Genomic DNA, 17482 nt, shown 5'->3' with positions numbered 1-17482 from the left:
GTGCATTTTTCTGTTCAACGGTGCATTTTTTTAAAAACAGCTCTGCGAAAGGTAAAACTGATGTTTGGGCAGCTTGGAATTCTTTACAGGCAACCTCCGTAGAATCCACTATTCAGACTCCCGAATAATCAGATTAGATTTCCAGTGGTCTTTGCCAGCAGTTGCCCCTCTGGACTGGCCTGCTTTCCCAGTCCCCCAGACCTCAATTTCCCTGTTCCCAATCATCCTCTTCCCACCTCCAGGCTCCTTTCTGCCCTTCTTTAAGCCTACCAACATCCGGGAGGGGATTGACTTCTTTAAAAATTTTATTTAGTCAATTTGCAGGAAGAGGTAGAGAAATAAAGTTAAAAAAAACTCCACCCACCGATCTCTGCAGCTGACGGCTGAGCATCACACATTGAAAGCCAGTTACTGTCTCGGTGCCTGTGTTGCGTGACTTCTACAAAGTCTTGTTTGGGGCGTCTGGGTGGCTCAGTCAGTTAAGCTTCCGACCTGAGCTCAGGTCATGATCTCATGGCTGGTGACTTCTAGCGCCACGTCGGGCTCAGTGCTGACAGCTCAAAGCCAGAGTCTGCTTCTGATTCTGTGTCTCCCTCTCTCTCTGCCTCTCCCCACTCTCAAAAATAATAAATAAACGTTTAAAAATTAAAAACAAAAAGGAGTAATCAGAGGAATGCACAGGCAAGGAGACAAAGCCTAAGCAGCCATATAAATAACAGAACCATCTTGTGCTCTGTCACAAACAGTATCTGTTGTGCCAAGTCCAGGCAGAGGTGCTATGAAAGGGGCGGGGCGCACGGGGAGATGCTTGTTGAGCTCAGAGAAGCCAAAAACACCCCTGATGAGAACCTTGTTTGGAAGAGAGTAGCTCTCAGGGACTGAAATGGAAGGCACGAAGTTGACAGGCTGAGGCTGAGTGAATGTTTTAGCAAAGGCTGTAGATTGGGACAGAACTTGTTGACAGGAATTGGATGAGCAAGCGAGACCAAGAGAGGATAGGTTAGTTGAAAAGGTTTGGAGGGGCGCCTGGGTGGCTCCATTGGTTAAGCATCGAACTTGGGCTCAGGTCATGATCTCACAGTTCCTGGGTTCAAACCCCACATTGGGCTCGGTGCTGACAGCTCAGAGCCTGGATCCTGCTTCAGATTCTGTGTCTCCCTCTCTCTCTGTCCCTCCCTGCCCTCAAAAATAAATATTAAAAAAAAAAAAAAGGCTTGGGGCGCACCTGGGTGACTCAGTTGGTTATGTGTCCCCAGTCTTGATTTTGGCTCAGGTCATGATCTCACGGTTCATAAGTTCAAGCCCCAAATCGGGCTCTGGGCTTACAGTGCAGAGCCGGCTTGGGATTCTCTCTCTCCTGGTCTCTCTGCCCCTTCCCTGCTCATGGCCTGCCTGTCTCTTTCTCTCTCGCTCTCAAAATAAATAAACTTAAAAAAAAAAAAAGTCTTGTTTAACATTCAAGATCTGTTGGCCCTACTTCCAAATAGTCTAATTTTTTTAAGTTGGGTTGATATTTTTTTAACATTAAAACTTCATTTTGTTTTTTTTTTTAATATGGTATTTATTGTCAAATTGGTTTCCATACAACACCCAGTACTCATCCCAACAGGTGCCCTCCTCAGTGCCCATCGCCCACTTTCCCCTCCCCCCAACCCCCCATCAACCCTCAGTTTATTCTTAGTTTTTAAGAGTCTCTTATGGTTTGGCTCCCTCCCTCTCTAACTTTTTTTTTTCCTTCCCCTCCCCCATGGTCTTCTGTTAAGTTTCTCAGGATCCACATAAGAGTGAAAACATATGGTATCTTTCTCTGTATGGCTTATTTCACTTAGCATCACACTCTCCAGTTCCATCCACGTTGCTACAAAAGGCCATATTTCATTCTTTCTCATTGCCATGTAGTATTCCATTGTGTATATAAACCACAATTTCTTTAAACAAATTTTTTTAATGTTTATTTATTTTTGAGACAGAGTGTGAACGGGGGAGGGGCAGAGAGAGAGGGAGACACAGAATCTGAAGCAGGCTCCAGGCTCTGAGCTGTCAGCACAGAGCCCGACATGGGGCTCGAACCCACGAACTGTGAGATCATGACCTGAGCTGAAGTCAGACGCTTAACTGACTGAGCCACCCAGGCACCCCTAAACCACAGTTTCTTTATCCATTCATCAATTGATGGACATTTAGGCTCTTTCCATAATTTGGCTATTGTTGAAAGTGCTGCTGTAAACATTGGGGTACAAGTGCCCCTATGCATCAGCACTTCTGTATCCCTTGGGTCAGTTCCTAGGAGTGCTATTGCTGGGTCATAGGGTAGATCTATTTTTAATTTTTTGAGTAACCTCCACGCTGTTTTCCAGAGTAGCTGCACCAGTTTGCATTCCCACCAACAGTGCAAAAGGGTTCCTGTTTCTTCACATCCTCTCCAGCATCTATAGTAAAACTTCATTTTGAAATACCTATAGATTCAGATACTGTTGTAAGAAATGACCGAGACCCCATGTATTCTTTACCCAGTTTTCTCTTAACATCTTGCAAAACTAGATTAAATATTACAACCAGAATATTGACATTGATGCAAAGAGCATTTCCATTACCACAAGGAATAACACTCATGTTGCACCCACTTTTCTCCCATTCCCACCTCCCCCCCCTTAATCCAAGCAATGACTCACCTGTTCTCCAGTTCTAGGACTTTCTCATTTCAAGAATGGTATATAGATGGGAGCATACAATTTATAACCTGGTTGGCTTTTTTCAATCAGCATAATTCTCTAGAGATTCATCTTGGTTGTTGTATCAGTAGTTGTTTCCTTTTGATTGCCAGGTGCTATTCCATGGTATGGATGTACAGACATTGTTTCACCATTTGTCGAAGAACATCTGGATTGTCTCTAGCTTGGGGCCATTACAAATGAAGCTGCTATATGAACATTCATGTCCAGGTTTTTGTGTGAATATGTCTTCAGTTTCCCTGGGATAAACGCCCAAGTGTGCAATTGCAAGGTCATATGGTAGTATCATGTTTAGTTTTTAAAGGGACTACCAAATTGTTTTCTAGAGTGGGTGTACCTTTTTACATACGAACCGAAATGTGTAAGTGATCCAATTTGTCTCCCCTCCAGCATTTGGTTTTGTCACTCCTTTCTAGACTGGCCATTCTGTTGGGTGTGCAGTAACACCTCATTGTGCTTTTAATGTGCATTTCCCTGATGGCCAGGAATGTTGGACATCTCTTCATGTGCATTTGGATCTTTGCCATCTCTACATCCTCTTCAGTGAAATGTCTCTGTTTTTGCCCATTTTCTAATTGGATTTTTTTGGTGTTGTTTTTTTTTTTTTTTGTCATGTGCCTATTTTTTAAATTCATTTTATAGAGCCATTTTAAGTTCACAGAAAACTGAACAAATAAGACAGAGTTCCCATGGACCCCATTCACACCCCCTCCCAAGTTTCCTCTATTAAAATCTTGCATTAGTGTCATACGTGTGTTGTAAGTGATCAATTTTGACAAATTAATTGAAGTCCATAGTTTACATTAGGGTTCGTTCTTTGTATTGTACATTTCTGTGGCTTTTGATGAATGCATCTTGTCATGTATCCATCATTATAGCATCATCCAGAATAGTTTAACTGTCCTAAATATCCCTTGTGTTCCAGCTATTCATCCCTGCCCCACCCCCACCCCCACCCCCGGCAACAACTGATCTTTATACCATCTCTGTAGTGTGAGCCTTTTGCAAAATGTCATATAGTTGGAATCACATAGTATGTAGCCTTTTCAGACTGGCTGATTTCACTAAGCTGTATGCGTTTAAGATTTTTCCCAAGTCTTTTCACGGCTTTGAGCTCATTACTTTTTTAGTGCTAAATAATTATCCATTGTCTAGATGGACCACAGTTTACTCACCAACTGAAGGACATCTTGATTGCTTCTTGTTTTTGGCAACTATGAATAATGCTGCTATAAACATCTATGTGCAGCTTTTTTGGTGAACATAAGTCTTCAACTCATCTGGGTAAACACCTATGAGCATGATTGCTGGATCATAGGATAAGACTATGTTTAGCTTCGTAAGAGGATGCCAAACTGTCTTTCAGAGTGGTGGTATCATTTTGCATTCCTACCAGCAATGAATGAGGCTTCCTGTTCCTTCACAATCTTGTCAGCATTTGGTGTCTTTGGTATTTGGGATTTGCTATTCTAATAGGTGTGTAGTGGCATCTGATTGTTTTAATTTGCAATCCCCTAATGATGTATGATGTTGAACATCTTTTAATATGCTTATTTGTTATCTGTATTATCTTTGGGAGAAGTATGCTCAGATCTTTGCCCATATTTTACATTGGGTTCATTGTTTTCTTACTGTTGAGTTTTAAGAGTTCTTTGTATATTTTGGATACAGGTCTTCTGTGCATTTTGCAGATATCTTCTCCCAGTCTGTGGCTTGTCTTCTCCTTCTTTTAACAGTGTCTTTTGTTTTGGTGCCTGGCTGGTTCAGTCGGTTAAGTGTCTGACACAATCTTGGGTCAGGACCTGATCTCACAGTTTATGAGATGGAGCCCCACGTTGTGTTCTGTGCTGACAGCCAGATCCTGCTTGGGATTCTCTCTCTCTCTCCCTCTCTCTCTGCTCCTCAAAATAAACATTAAAAAAAACAAAACAAAACCAGTGTCTTTTGCAGGGCAGAAGTTTTTAAGTTTAATGAAGTTCAACTTAATCATTTCCTTCTCTCATGGACCATGCTATTCATGTTGTATCTAAAAACTCCCCACCAAACCTAAGGTCATCTAGATTTTCTTCTTTGTTATCTCAGAAGTATTATAGGTTGGCATTTAACATTTAGGTCTAAGATGTATTTTGAGTTAATTTTTGTAAAAGGTGTAAAGTATCTGTCTAGATTCACTTCTTTTGCATGTGGATGTCCAATTGCAGCATTATTTTTTGAGAAAACTGTCTTCTCTCCATGGTATGGTCTTTGTTCCTTTGTTAAAGATCAGTTGACTGTATTTGTGAGAGTCTCTTTCTGAGCTTTATATTTTGCTGTGTTGATTTGTCTGTTCTTTTGCCAGTACCACCCCATCTTGTTTTTTTTTTTAATGTTTCTTTACTTTGAGAAAGAGTGCATGTGTGAGAGAGTGCACACAAGCAGGGGAGGGGCAGAGAGAGAAGGAGAGAGAATCCCAAGCAGGTTCCACACTAACGGCACAGAGCTTGATGTTGGGTTCGAACTCACGAATGGTGAGATATGACCTGAGCCGAAACCAAGAGTTGGACACTGAACCGACTGAGCCACCCAGGTGTCCCAAGTACCACCCTGTCTTGATTACTGTAGCTTTTTATTGTCATAAAGTCAGGTAGTATCAATCCCACAATTTTGTTCTTTTTTAGTATTGTTAGCTATTTTAAGTTTTTTTTCTTTCATATAGAAACTTTAGAATTGGTTTGTTAATATCTACAAAATAACTTGCTGGGATTGGGATTGCATTGACTCTATAGGTCAGATTGGGAAGAACTGACATCTTAACAATACTGAGTCTTTTATCATGAATATATGACATATCTGTTTATTATTTCATTAGAATTTTATAGTTTTCCTCATGTAGATTTTGCACATATTTTTTAGATTTATAACTAAGCATTTCATTTTGGAGGTGCTAATACTGGTAGATACAAGAGCAATGAACTTTTTAGCCTTATATCCTGCAACCTTGCTATAATCACTTCCAAGAGGGTTTGTCGATTCCTTGTCTACAAACAACCCTATATCATCCACAAATGAAGAGTTTGTCTTCCTTCCGATCTGTATATCTTCTATGTCCTTTTCTTAGTGTATTAGTAGACCTCCAGTATAATACTGAATAGGAGTGAATGGTGAGAGGAAAGACATGCTTGCCTTATTTTTTTTTAATTTAATTTATTTATTATTAAATATAATTTATTGCCAAACTGGTTTCCATACAGCCCCCAGTGCTCATCCCAACAGGTGCCCTCCCTAATGCCTATCACCCACTTTCCCCCCTCCCCCACCCTCCTTATTTCTAAGCTTAGAAAACATCTAGATCATTGGCATTAAGTATGATATTAGCTGGAGGTTTTTGGTAGTTGTTCTTTATCAGGTTGAAGTTCCTGTCTAGTCCTGGTTTGCTAGTTTTTATAATGAATGGGGGTTTTATCTAATGCTTTCCTACATCTGTTGGTCATATGATTTTTCTTCTTTGGCCTGTTGATGTAATGGATTCTATTAATTGATTTTTAAAAATTTATTTATTTAAATTCAAGCTAGTTAACATACAGTGTAGTATTGGTTTCAGGAGCAGAACCCAGTGATTCATCACTTACATATAACACCCAGTGCTCATCCCAACAAGTGCCCTCCTTAATGCCCATCACCCATTTAGCCCATCCACCTACTCACCTCCCTCCAGCAGCCCTCAGTTCTCTTTATTTGAGAGTCTCTTATGGTTGGCCTCCCTCTCTGTTTTTATCTTATTTTTCCTTCCCTTCCTCTATGTTCAATTGTTTTGTTTCTTAAATTCCACATATGAATGAAATCATGTATTTGTGTTTCTCTGACTTACTTCACTTAGCATAATACACTCTAGTTTCATCCACATTGTTGCAAATGGCAAGATTTTATTCTTTTTGATTGCCAAGTAATATTCCATTGTATTTATATATTCCACACCTTCTTTATCCATTCATCATACCATTGATGGACATTTGGGCTCTTTCCATAATTTCGCTATTGTTGATAGTGCTGCTATAAACATTGGGGTGAATCAGCATTTTTGTGTATTAATTGATTTTTGAACGTTTTCTCAGCATCTATTGAGAGGATCATATGGTTCTTGTCCTTTCTTTTACTGATGTGATGAATCACACTGATTGTTTTGCAGATATTGAACCAGCCCTGCATCCCAGGTATAAATCCCGCTTGGTCGTGGTGAATAATTTTTTTAATGTATTGTTGGATCCAGTTGGGTAATATCTTGTTGAGGATTTTTGGACCCATGTTCATCAGGGAGATTGGTCTATAGTTCTCTTTTTTAGTGGGGTCTCTGGTTTTGGAATCAAGGTAATGGTGGCTTCATAGAAAGAGTTTGGAAGTTTTCCTTCCATTTCTATTCTTTGGAACAGCTTCAAGAGAATAGGTGTTAACTCTTCCTTAAATGTTTGGTAGAATTCTCCTGGAAAGCCATCTGGCCCCGCACTCTTGTTTTTTGGGAGATTTTTGATTACCAATTCGATTTCTTTACTGGTTATGGGTTGAGTTTTGAATGTTGAATCAGCCCTTTATGCCTGCAATAAAGCCCACCCACTTGGTCATAGTGTATAATTCTATATATACATTGTTAGATTTGATTTGCTAATATTTTGAGGATTTTTGCATCTGCATTTTGCATCTATGAGAGATATTGGTCTGTAGTTTTGTTTTTTTATAATATCTTTATCTGATTTGTCATGAGCATAATGCTCTCCTCACAGAATGAGTTGGAATGTGTTCACTCTACTTTTATTTTCATTGTAGAAAATTGGTATCATTTTTTTTCTTTCAATGTTTGGTAGAATTCATCAGTGAAACCATCTGAGTCTGGTGCTTGCTGTTTTGGAAAGTTACTGATTGAGTCAATTTCTTTAATATATTTGAATCTATTTAGAGTATCTTTCTCTTTGAGTTTTGGTGGATTATACCTTTCAAAGAATTTATCTGTTTCATGTAAATTATCAAATCTGTGGGGATAGAATTGTTTATAATCCTTTATTATCATTTTGATGTCCATGGGCTCAGTAGTGGTAGCCTCTACTGCCTCTCAGTATTTTTTTTTTCTTTCGTTTCTTTCCTTTTTTCTAGCTAGACAGAGGTTTATCAATTTTATTGATCTTTTCAAAGAACCAACATTTTTGGCTTCATTGACTTTTTTCTCATTTTCCTGTTTTCAGTGTCACTGATTTTTGCTCGAATTTTTATTTTTCTGTTTGTGCTAGTCTTATATTACTCTTCTGTCTATAGTTTACTGAAGGGGAAGCTTAGGTTTTGATTTTAAATCTTTCTTCATTTATAATGTACACATTCAATGCTATTAAGTTCCCTCTATGTGCTGCTTTCATTGCATCCAACAAATTGATGTTGTATTTTCATTTAATTCAAAATATGATTTTAATTTTTCTTGAGATTTTTTTCTTTGACCGCTGTTATTTAAAAATGTGTTGTTCAGGAGTGCCTGGCTGGCTCAGTCAAGTGGAGCATGTCACCACAGAGCCTGACACGGGGTTTGGTCTCATGAACTGTCAGATTATGAACTGAGCCGAAATCAGGAAAGAGTTGGTTGGATGCTTAGCCAACTGAGCCACCTGGGCAACTCTGAATTTCCTTCCTTTTTAAAGGTAATATTTCATTGTTGGTCTGTACCACATTTTGTTATCCATTCATCCATTGATGTACTTTGGTTGCTTCTGTCTCTTGGGTTTTGTGAATTATGCTGCTATGAAAATGGGTTTGGCAAATATCTCTTCAAGATCCTGCTTTCAATTCTGTTGGATACTCAGAAATAGAACTCCCAGATCATATTGTAATTATATGTCTAATTTTTTTTGAGGAAACACCATACTGTTTTCCATGGTGGTGATACCATTTTATATTCCCACCAGCAGTGCACAAGGGTTCCAATTTCTTCACATTCTTCCCAACACTTGTTATTTTGTTTGTTTTGATAGTAGCCATCCTAGTTGGTATGAAGTGATTCCATGCCTTTATTTTTAATCTGTATCTTTATATTTAAAGTGGGTTGTGAAAACAAAGAAACAAACAATAAAGTGGGTTTCTTGTAGATAACATGTAGTTGGGTCTTATTTTTTAAATCTATTCTCTGGGGCGCCTGGGTGGCTCAGTCGGTTAAGCCTCCGACTTCAGCTCAGGTCACGATCTCATGGTCCGTGAGTTCGAGCCCCGCATCGGGCTCTGGGCTGATGGCTCAGAGCCTGGAGCCTGCTTCCGATTCTGTGTCTCCCTCTCTCTCTCTGCCCCTCCCCCGTTCATGCTCTGTCTCTGTCTGTCTCAAAAATAAATAAACGTTTAAAAAAAAATTTTTTTTTTTTTTTAAATCTATTCTCTCAGTCTCTGCCTTGGTGTATTTAGATAATTTATACTTAAAGTGATTATTGGTACAGTTGGATTAATATCTACCACATTTTAGCTGTTTTTTATTCACTGTTTTCATTTTTTGTTTCTTTAAAAATTTCCCAAACTCCTTTTCTACCTTCTCTGGATTCTTCTGAGCAAGTTATAAATTCCACTTTCTTTCAGTCTGACTTATTTTACAAAATTTTTACTGGTGGCCCTAAGTTATGCAATTTACATTCACACTACTCTAAGTCCACTTTGAAATAACACTGTACTGTGCTTCCCGAGTAGTGCCATATACCTTATAAGAGAGTATTTACAATCCCTTCCTCTTGTCCCTTATTACATGGCTGTCACTCATGTTACTTATGTTCTCTGTAGTTAAAAGTCTGTTTCTTGGTTTGCCTCTCTTTTTTTTTCCTCCTTTCGTTGTTTCTTTTATTCCACATATGAGTGATATCATATGGTATTTGTCTTTCTCTGACTGACTTATTTCACTTAACATTATAGTCTCTAGGTCCATCCGTGTCATTGCAGATGGCAATATTTCATTTTTTATGGCTGAATATTTCATTGTGTGTATACACATCACATCTTCTTTATCCATTCATCTGTTGAGGGACACTTGGGCTCCTTCCATACTTAGGCTATTGTAAATAATGCTGCAATAAGCATAGGGGTGCATGTGTCCCTTTGACTTAGCTTTTGTATTGTTACTATTATTTTGAAAAGTTTTCTATTAGATCAATTAAGCACACAAAAAGTTAAAGGTGTTATTTTACCTTTATTTATTCCTTCTCGTGTTCTTCCTTTCTTTACAGAGATTTAAATTTTTGTCTGAGAACTAGTTTTTATCTTTGTTTCTCCTTCACTTTTTATTTTAATGTTTATTTTTGAGAGAGAGAGAAAGAGCACAAGCTGGGGAGGGGCAGAGAGAGGGAGACAGAAGATCCGAAGCAGGCTCTGTCAGCACAGAGCCCGATGCAGAGCTCAGACACATCAACAGTGAGATGATGACCTGAGCTGGTCAGACACCAAATCAACTGAGCCACCTAGGTGTCCCTATTTCTCCTTCACTTAAAAAAATTTTTTTTTAATGTTTACTCAATTTTTGAGAGACAGAGACAGAGCACAAGTGGGGGAGGAGCACAGAGAGAGAGAGAGAGAGACAGAGACAGAGACAGAGACAGAGAGACAGAATCTGAAGCAGTCTCCAGGCTCTGAGCTGTCAGCACAGAGCCTGACACAGGGCTCGAACCCACGAACTGCAAAATCATGACCTGAGCAAGTTGGCCATTTAACCGACTGAGCCACCCCAGTGCCCCTCTCCTTCACTTTTAAAGGTTAATTTTGCTTGTTACAGAATTGTAGGTTGGTGGGGTTTATTTACTTTCACCACTTTACATATTTCACTCCACCTGTTTCTTGCTTGCATGGTGTGTGAAGAAAAGTCTGATGAATTTTTATCATTTTCCTGTATAAGTAAGGAGTTTTCCCACTTGGACTTGTTTCAAAAATTTTTGCCTTTGGCTTTCTGCAGTTTAAATATGATAGGCTTAGGTATAAATTTTTTTGGTATTTGTTCTGCTTGCTGTTCTCTGAGCTTTCTGGATCTGTTGTTTGCTTCCTGGCATCAATTTTAAAGCATTCTCAGTCATTATTACTTAAAATATTTCTTTTGCTTTCTCTCTCTTCTTCTGACATGGCATTATGCATATGGTACACTGTTTGTAATTGTCCTTTGATTCTTGAGTGTTGCTTTTTTTTCTCTTTGCATTTCTGTTTGTGAAGTTTCTATGGACATATCTTCGTTTACTGACTCAGTGTCAAGTCTGTTGATGAGCCCATCAAAGGTATTTTCATTTCTGCTAGTGCTTTGAGTTTTAGCATTTCCTTTTAATTCTTGTTTTAGTTTCTTGGTTTTGTATTATTCATCTATTCTTGTATGTTTTTCACTTGTTCCATTAAAGCTGGTGGCACGTTAATCATAGTCCTTTTAAATTTCTGATGATTCCAGAATCTTCATCATATGAGTTTGGTAGTGTTGTTTGCTTTGTCTCTTCATGTTGTGTCTTTCTTGCCTTAGCATGTTTTGTAATTTTTTTTTTTGTTAAAAGTTGGACATGATGTATTGTTGGTGGGCCTTTAGTGTAAGATTTTGTTTAGGCTGAGTTAGGTTCTAATGTTTGCTGTAGTGTGGATGTTGGGGCCTTCAATTTCCTCTAGTGTCTTTTTGTTTTTCCTCTTTGGATTTCCCTAGAAACTCTTTTTTTGTTCAACAGATAATTATTGAGATATAATTCATATACCATACAGTTCACCCTTGTTTAAGTGTATAATTCACTATTTTTTTTTATATATTCAGATGAATGCAACCATCACTACAGCCAGTTTTAGAACATTTTCATCACCTCAAATTACCTATCACCCACCTATACCACCCTCCTAACCTTAAGTAATCATTAGTTTTCTATCTCTACAGATTTCATATGAATAGAATCATATAATATGTGGTCTTCTGTGATGTCTTTGATGCAGCATAATGCTTTCAAGGTTCATGCATGTTGTAGCATGAATCAGTACTCCATTAGTTTTTGTGGCCAAATAGTCCATTATATGGATATGCCACATTTTGTTTTCTGTTTATCAGTTAACGCATGTTTGGGTTGTTTGTATTGTTTGCCTATTATGAATAATGTTGCTATAAACATTTGTATACAGGTTTTTATGTGAACGTGTTTTTATTACACTTGTGTAAATTCTGGAGAATGGGATTGGTGGGTCATCTGATAAGTGTACGCTTAACTTTATAAGAAACTGCCAAACTGTATTACAAAGTGGCTGTACCATTTTGCATGCCAAACAGCAGTTTACAAGAGTTCCAGCTGCTCTGCCTCTGTCAACAGTTTGAATTGTCAGTTTTAAAAATTTTGACCTATTCTCATAGGTGTGTAATGGTGGTGACACATACCACTACACTACTGGAAAAGGTGCCGCCTGTCTTTTCAGGTGCTTATTGCCTTCCATAGATCTTCTTTGGTGATGTTCTGTTCCAATCTTTGCTTGTTTTTAAATTGGATTGTTTAGGGGTGCCTGGCTGGCTTAGTTGTTAGAGCCTGTGACTCTTGATTTTGGGGTAATGAGTTCAAGCCCTAAGTTAGGTGCAGGGATTACTTAAAAAAAACAAAAACAGGGGCGCCTGGGTGGCTCAGTCGGTTAAGCGTTTGACTCTTGGTTTCAGCTCAGGTCATGATCTCCCAGTTTCGTGAGTTCGAGCCCTCCACGATGGGCTCTGTGCTGGCAGCATGAAGCCTCCTTGAAATTCTCTCCCTCTCTCTCTCTGCCCCACCGCCACTCATGCTCAAGACAAACAAAAATAAATAAATAAAAACAAAAACTTGGGTTGCTTACTGAGTTTGGGGAGCTCATTATATATTCTTGATACATTCAAGATATAAGCCTTTTATAGGGTGTGATTTGGAAATATTTTCTCTTTGCCTTTTCTTTCTAAAGTGTTTTTCAAATAGTGGAAGTTCTTGATTTTTTAAAAAAGTGTAATTTACAATTTTTTCTTCAATGAGTCATGTTTTTGGTATCATATCTATAAAATCTGTTGCCCAATGCAACATCAGAGAAATTTTCTGATGTTTCCTCTTAAGAATTATAGTTTTTGGTTTATCCATGTACATGATTAATTTTGAATTAAATTTTTCATAAGATATAAGGTATGTATGGGGTTGTTGGGTCTTCTTTTTTTAAGCATAGGGATATCCACTTTTTGAAAAGATGGATCTTTCTCCATTGAATTGCCTTGGCACATTTGTAGAAAATCAATTGACTGTATAAAGTGTGAGTATATTTCTAGGCAATCAATTCTGTTCCACTGACCTATCTTTAATGCCAATACTACACTCTCTTGATTACTACACATTTATAATAAGCTTTAAAATCTGGCAATGTTTAAGTGTTCAACTGTTCTTTTTATAGTTTTTTATTACTCTGGTTCTTTTGCCTTTCCATAGAATTTTAAAATCTGTTTATTGATTTCTACAAAATATCCTGCAAATATCTACAAAATATCCTCAACAATATTGAGTTTTCAATCCACGTAAATGGTGTATCTCTCCAGTGTTCAAGGTCTTTTTGTTTTTTTTATCAGCATTTTGTAGTTTTCAGCACACAGATTATTTTTTTTACAAATTTTTTAAGACATCTATTTTATGGGTTTTGGTGCTATTATATAAAATCTGTTTACAATTTTTAATTTTATATGGCTAGCACATAAATTTTTGTATATTGACCTTGTATCCTGTGAACTTGGTAAAGTCTTTTACTTCTAGTAGTTTTTGTTTGTTTTTTTAGATTCTCTGGAATTTTATTAATAGATGATGATTGTAAATAGTTTTAGTTTCTAATCTGTATGCTTTCCTTTTATGGCCTCATTGCACTAGTATATCTTTGATCTATCTTTATGCCACTCTCGTGGAGGAAGTAGATACAATGTGTGATTTCTTGAAACTGGCCAGGACTTGCATTATGGTTCAGCATATGGTCAGTTTGGTAAATGTTCCTCATAAGCTTCCAAACAATGTATTCTGCCATTGTTGGGTAGATACCTTTCTGTATGTGTCAATCAAGTCACATTTGTTAATTGTATTAAATCTGCTTGCTCTACTGAAGGAGGGTGTTAAAATCCTACTGTGACCTTGGAGTTGTCCATATTTTTTTTAGTTTTGTCTGTTTTTGCATTATGGATTTTGAGGTTATCAGTTTGGAGTTCTAACAGGTTAGCTGAATCTCATCATTATGAGCTACTCCTTTATTGCAAATAATATCATTTGCTTTGAAGGCTACCTTTTTTTTAACAAAAAAATTTTTTATTTATTTTGAGTGAGACAGCACAAGCAAGGGGGTGGGAGAGAGAGAGAGAGGGAAAGAGAGAGAATCTGAAGCAGACTCTTTGCCATCAGTGCAGGGCCTGATGTGGGGCTCAAACTCATTAACTGTGAGATCATGACCTGAGCCAAAATCAGTTGGTGGATTAACTGACTGAGCCACCCTGGTGCCCCACAAAGGCTATGTTTTCTGAAATTAATGTAGCTATACTGGCTGCTGACTTTGGTATCTTCCCTCCTCAATGGTCTTTGAGCTTCTCCCATTGTGTATGGTACAGAGTAGAAAATAACAAATGATGTGCAGATGACTGCCATTTTTCTATTTTAAAATAAAGTTTATTTTGAGAGCAAAAGAGAATCCCAAGCAGGCTCCATGCCATCAACCCAGAGCCTGACGCAGGCCTCAAACTCATGAACAGTGAGATCATGACCCAACTGAGCCACACAGGCACCTCAAATTTTCTGTTTTTCAAATGTGAGATAACCATATAGGTGATTTGTATTTCCCCAGTGTTTAATTTTTGCCTGTTTTGAGTCTTTATATAAATGGATTCAAACTACACATTTTATCACTCTCTTGGAGACTTATCCATGTTTCCTTACACATTGATTTTTCAGTGCTGTATAGTATTTCATTATATAAATAACCTCCTCATACCTTCAAATATTATCTTCCAAATTTGTTTCTAGTCTTGACCTTTCTTTTGAGCTCTAGACTTCTATAATTACCTGCTTACTCAACATCTCTTTGATACATAATAAATCTCAAATTTAATGATCAAAAGACAATTCTTGATTTCCTACTCTTGTTCTCTCCCAAATTTCCTCCCTTTTTAGTCTTCTAGATCTTCCCATTACATTACATCACTGCTGTGCAAGAACCAAATCGAGATGGAAACAAATTGGGTTTTATGTTGAGGTACAGGCAGAAGGACAGATTTACTGGACTGGGGTAAAAGATGGTGGGATACAACTAGAGAAAGAGATGGGTAGGGGCCAGAACCTATAAGGCTGGTAGACTGTGATAAGGAGTTCACAGTCTGAGTGGTCAAGAAGCTGCTGGAGAATTTGGCAAGCTGGGAAGACTAGTTAAAATACAGTCATTCAAGAGTCAAAATGATGGGAACCACAGGAGTAGTAGTAGAGAAAGGTGAACAGATTTGGAATATATCTTAGAGCTAGAAATGGTAAAACTTGCTGATGGATTAGATGCATCAATCCATTAGTGCAAGAAACAGACATAGGTCAAAGGTGACTTGTTTCTCATAATGTCCCTTTCCTTCTAGACCTATTAAGTGTGTATTAGATGCTTTCATTCCATCTCCCAGGATGCTTTTTCATATTTTCTATTCATTTCAGTATCGCATTGTATGTGATTTTGTAAGATCAATCTCCCAGTTCAGTCTCTCTCCAGTTGTGTCATATCTGCTTTGAAAACTATCAAAAAAATTTTTAAAGATTTGATTTTGGGGTTCCTGGGTGGCTCAGTTAAGTGTTCAGCTCAGGTCATGATCTTACAGTTCATGAGTCTGAGCCCTGCATCAGGCTCTGTGCTGACACCTTGGAGCCTGAACCCTGCTTTGGATTCTGTGTCTCCCTCTCTGCCCCGCTCATGCTCTCTCTCAAAAATAAACACTAAAAACAAAACATTAAGTAATCTCTGCACCCAACGTGGGGTTCGAATTCTCAACCCTGAAGTCAAGAGTCATATGTGCTTCCGACTGAGCCATCCAGGTGCCGCAATAACTATTTTTCATTTATTGGATCTTTTTCAAATTTGCCCTTTTCATATTAATCATATTACTTTATGGTTAAGATTAGTCGGTTTTTTTTTTTTTTTTTTTTTTTTTTTTGGAGAGCCAGAGCATGAGCTGGGAAGGGTCAAAGAGAGAGGGAGACACAGAACATGAAGCAAGCTCTAGGCTCCAAGCTGTCAGCACAGAGCCCGACATGGGGCTTGAACCCACGGACCACGAGATCATGACCTGAGCTGAAGTCAGACACCTAACCAACTGAGCCACCCAGGTGCCCCAAGATTAGTCTCAAAAAAAAAAAATTGGGGGTGGGGGAGCACCTGGGTGGCCAGTCATTTAAGCATTCGACTTCGGCTCAGGTCATGGTCTCATGGTTCCTGAGTTTGAGCCCCATGTTGGGCTCTATACTATCAGCACAGAGGCCGCTTTGGATCCTGTGTCCCCTCTCTGCTCCTCTCTCGTGCATGGAATGATTAAAATTTTTTTTCAGGCTTATTTTTTTGAAAGCATGAGTGGGGAAGGGGCAGACAGACGGAGAGACAGAGAATCCAAAGCAGGCTCCACACTGCCAGCAGAGCCCATCGTGGAGCTCGAACCTACAAACCATGAGATTATGAGCCAAAGTTGGATGCTCAACAAAGTGAGCCACTTAGGTGCCCATATATTTTAATTGGCCTTAATTGAAATTGTTTCCAGAATTTTACATTTCTTAACTTTAGATATGCCACATAGCAGTAATTCTCAAACTTTTCAGTCTGAGGATCTCATTACATTTTTTTTTTTAATATTTTAAAAAATCTGCATTTTTGAGAGACAGTATGAGTGGGGGGAGGGAGAGAGAGAGGGAGGGAGGGAGGCACAGAATCTGAAGCAGGCTCCAGGCTCTGAGCTGTACCAGCAACCCTCAGTTTATTCTCTGTATTTAAGAGTCTCTTCTGTTTGTCCCCCTCCTTGTTTTTATTATTTTTGCTTCCCTTCCCTTATGTTCATCTGTTTTGTATCTTAAATTCCTCATATGTGTGAAGTCATATGACATTTGTCTTTCTCTGGCTAATTTCACTTAGCATAATACCCTCTAGTTCCATCCACGGAGTTGCGAATGGCAATGTGTATACATACACACACACCACATCTTGTTTATCCATTCATCCATCAGAGGACATTTGGGCTCTTTCCATACTCTGGCTATTGTTGATAGTGCTGCTATAAACATGGGGGTGCATGTGCCCCTTCGAAACAGCATACGTGTATCCCTTGGATAAACGCCTAGTACAATTGCTGGGTTGTAGGGTAGTTGTATTTTTAGTTTTTTGAGGAACCTGCATACAGTTTTCCAGAGTGGCTGTACCAGCTTGCATTCCCACCAACAATGCAAAAGAGATCCTCTTTCTCCACATCCTCTCCAGCATCTGTTGTTGCCGGAGTTGTTAATGTTAGTCATTCTGACTGGTGTGAGGTGGCATCTTATTGTGGTTTTAATTTCTATAGGAAGTCTTTCTTGAAGTAGGAGGCAATTTTTGTCATCTTAGAGATGAGGACTAACACTGATTTGTGTGAATAGCAAACATTTTGTATTAACTGGCAGAACTCAACTTTTTGCTTTATAGATTGACACAGAGTGCTTGGGCACTTGATAATAGATGTTCCTGCAATCAATTTCACTTTAGATTACACCAATGCCAGTGTGTATTCTAGGAAATTGAGGTCTATC

Source organism: Prionailurus viverrinus, chromosome D2, assembly GCF_022837055.1.
Source record: "Prionailurus viverrinus isolate Anna chromosome D2, UM_Priviv_1.0, whole genome shotgun sequence".
NCBI lineage: Eukaryota > Metazoa > Chordata > Mammalia > Carnivora > Felidae > Prionailurus > Prionailurus viverrinus.
The sequence above is the reverse complement of the archived record's forward strand: the minus strand, read 5'-3'. Positions refer to the sequence as shown.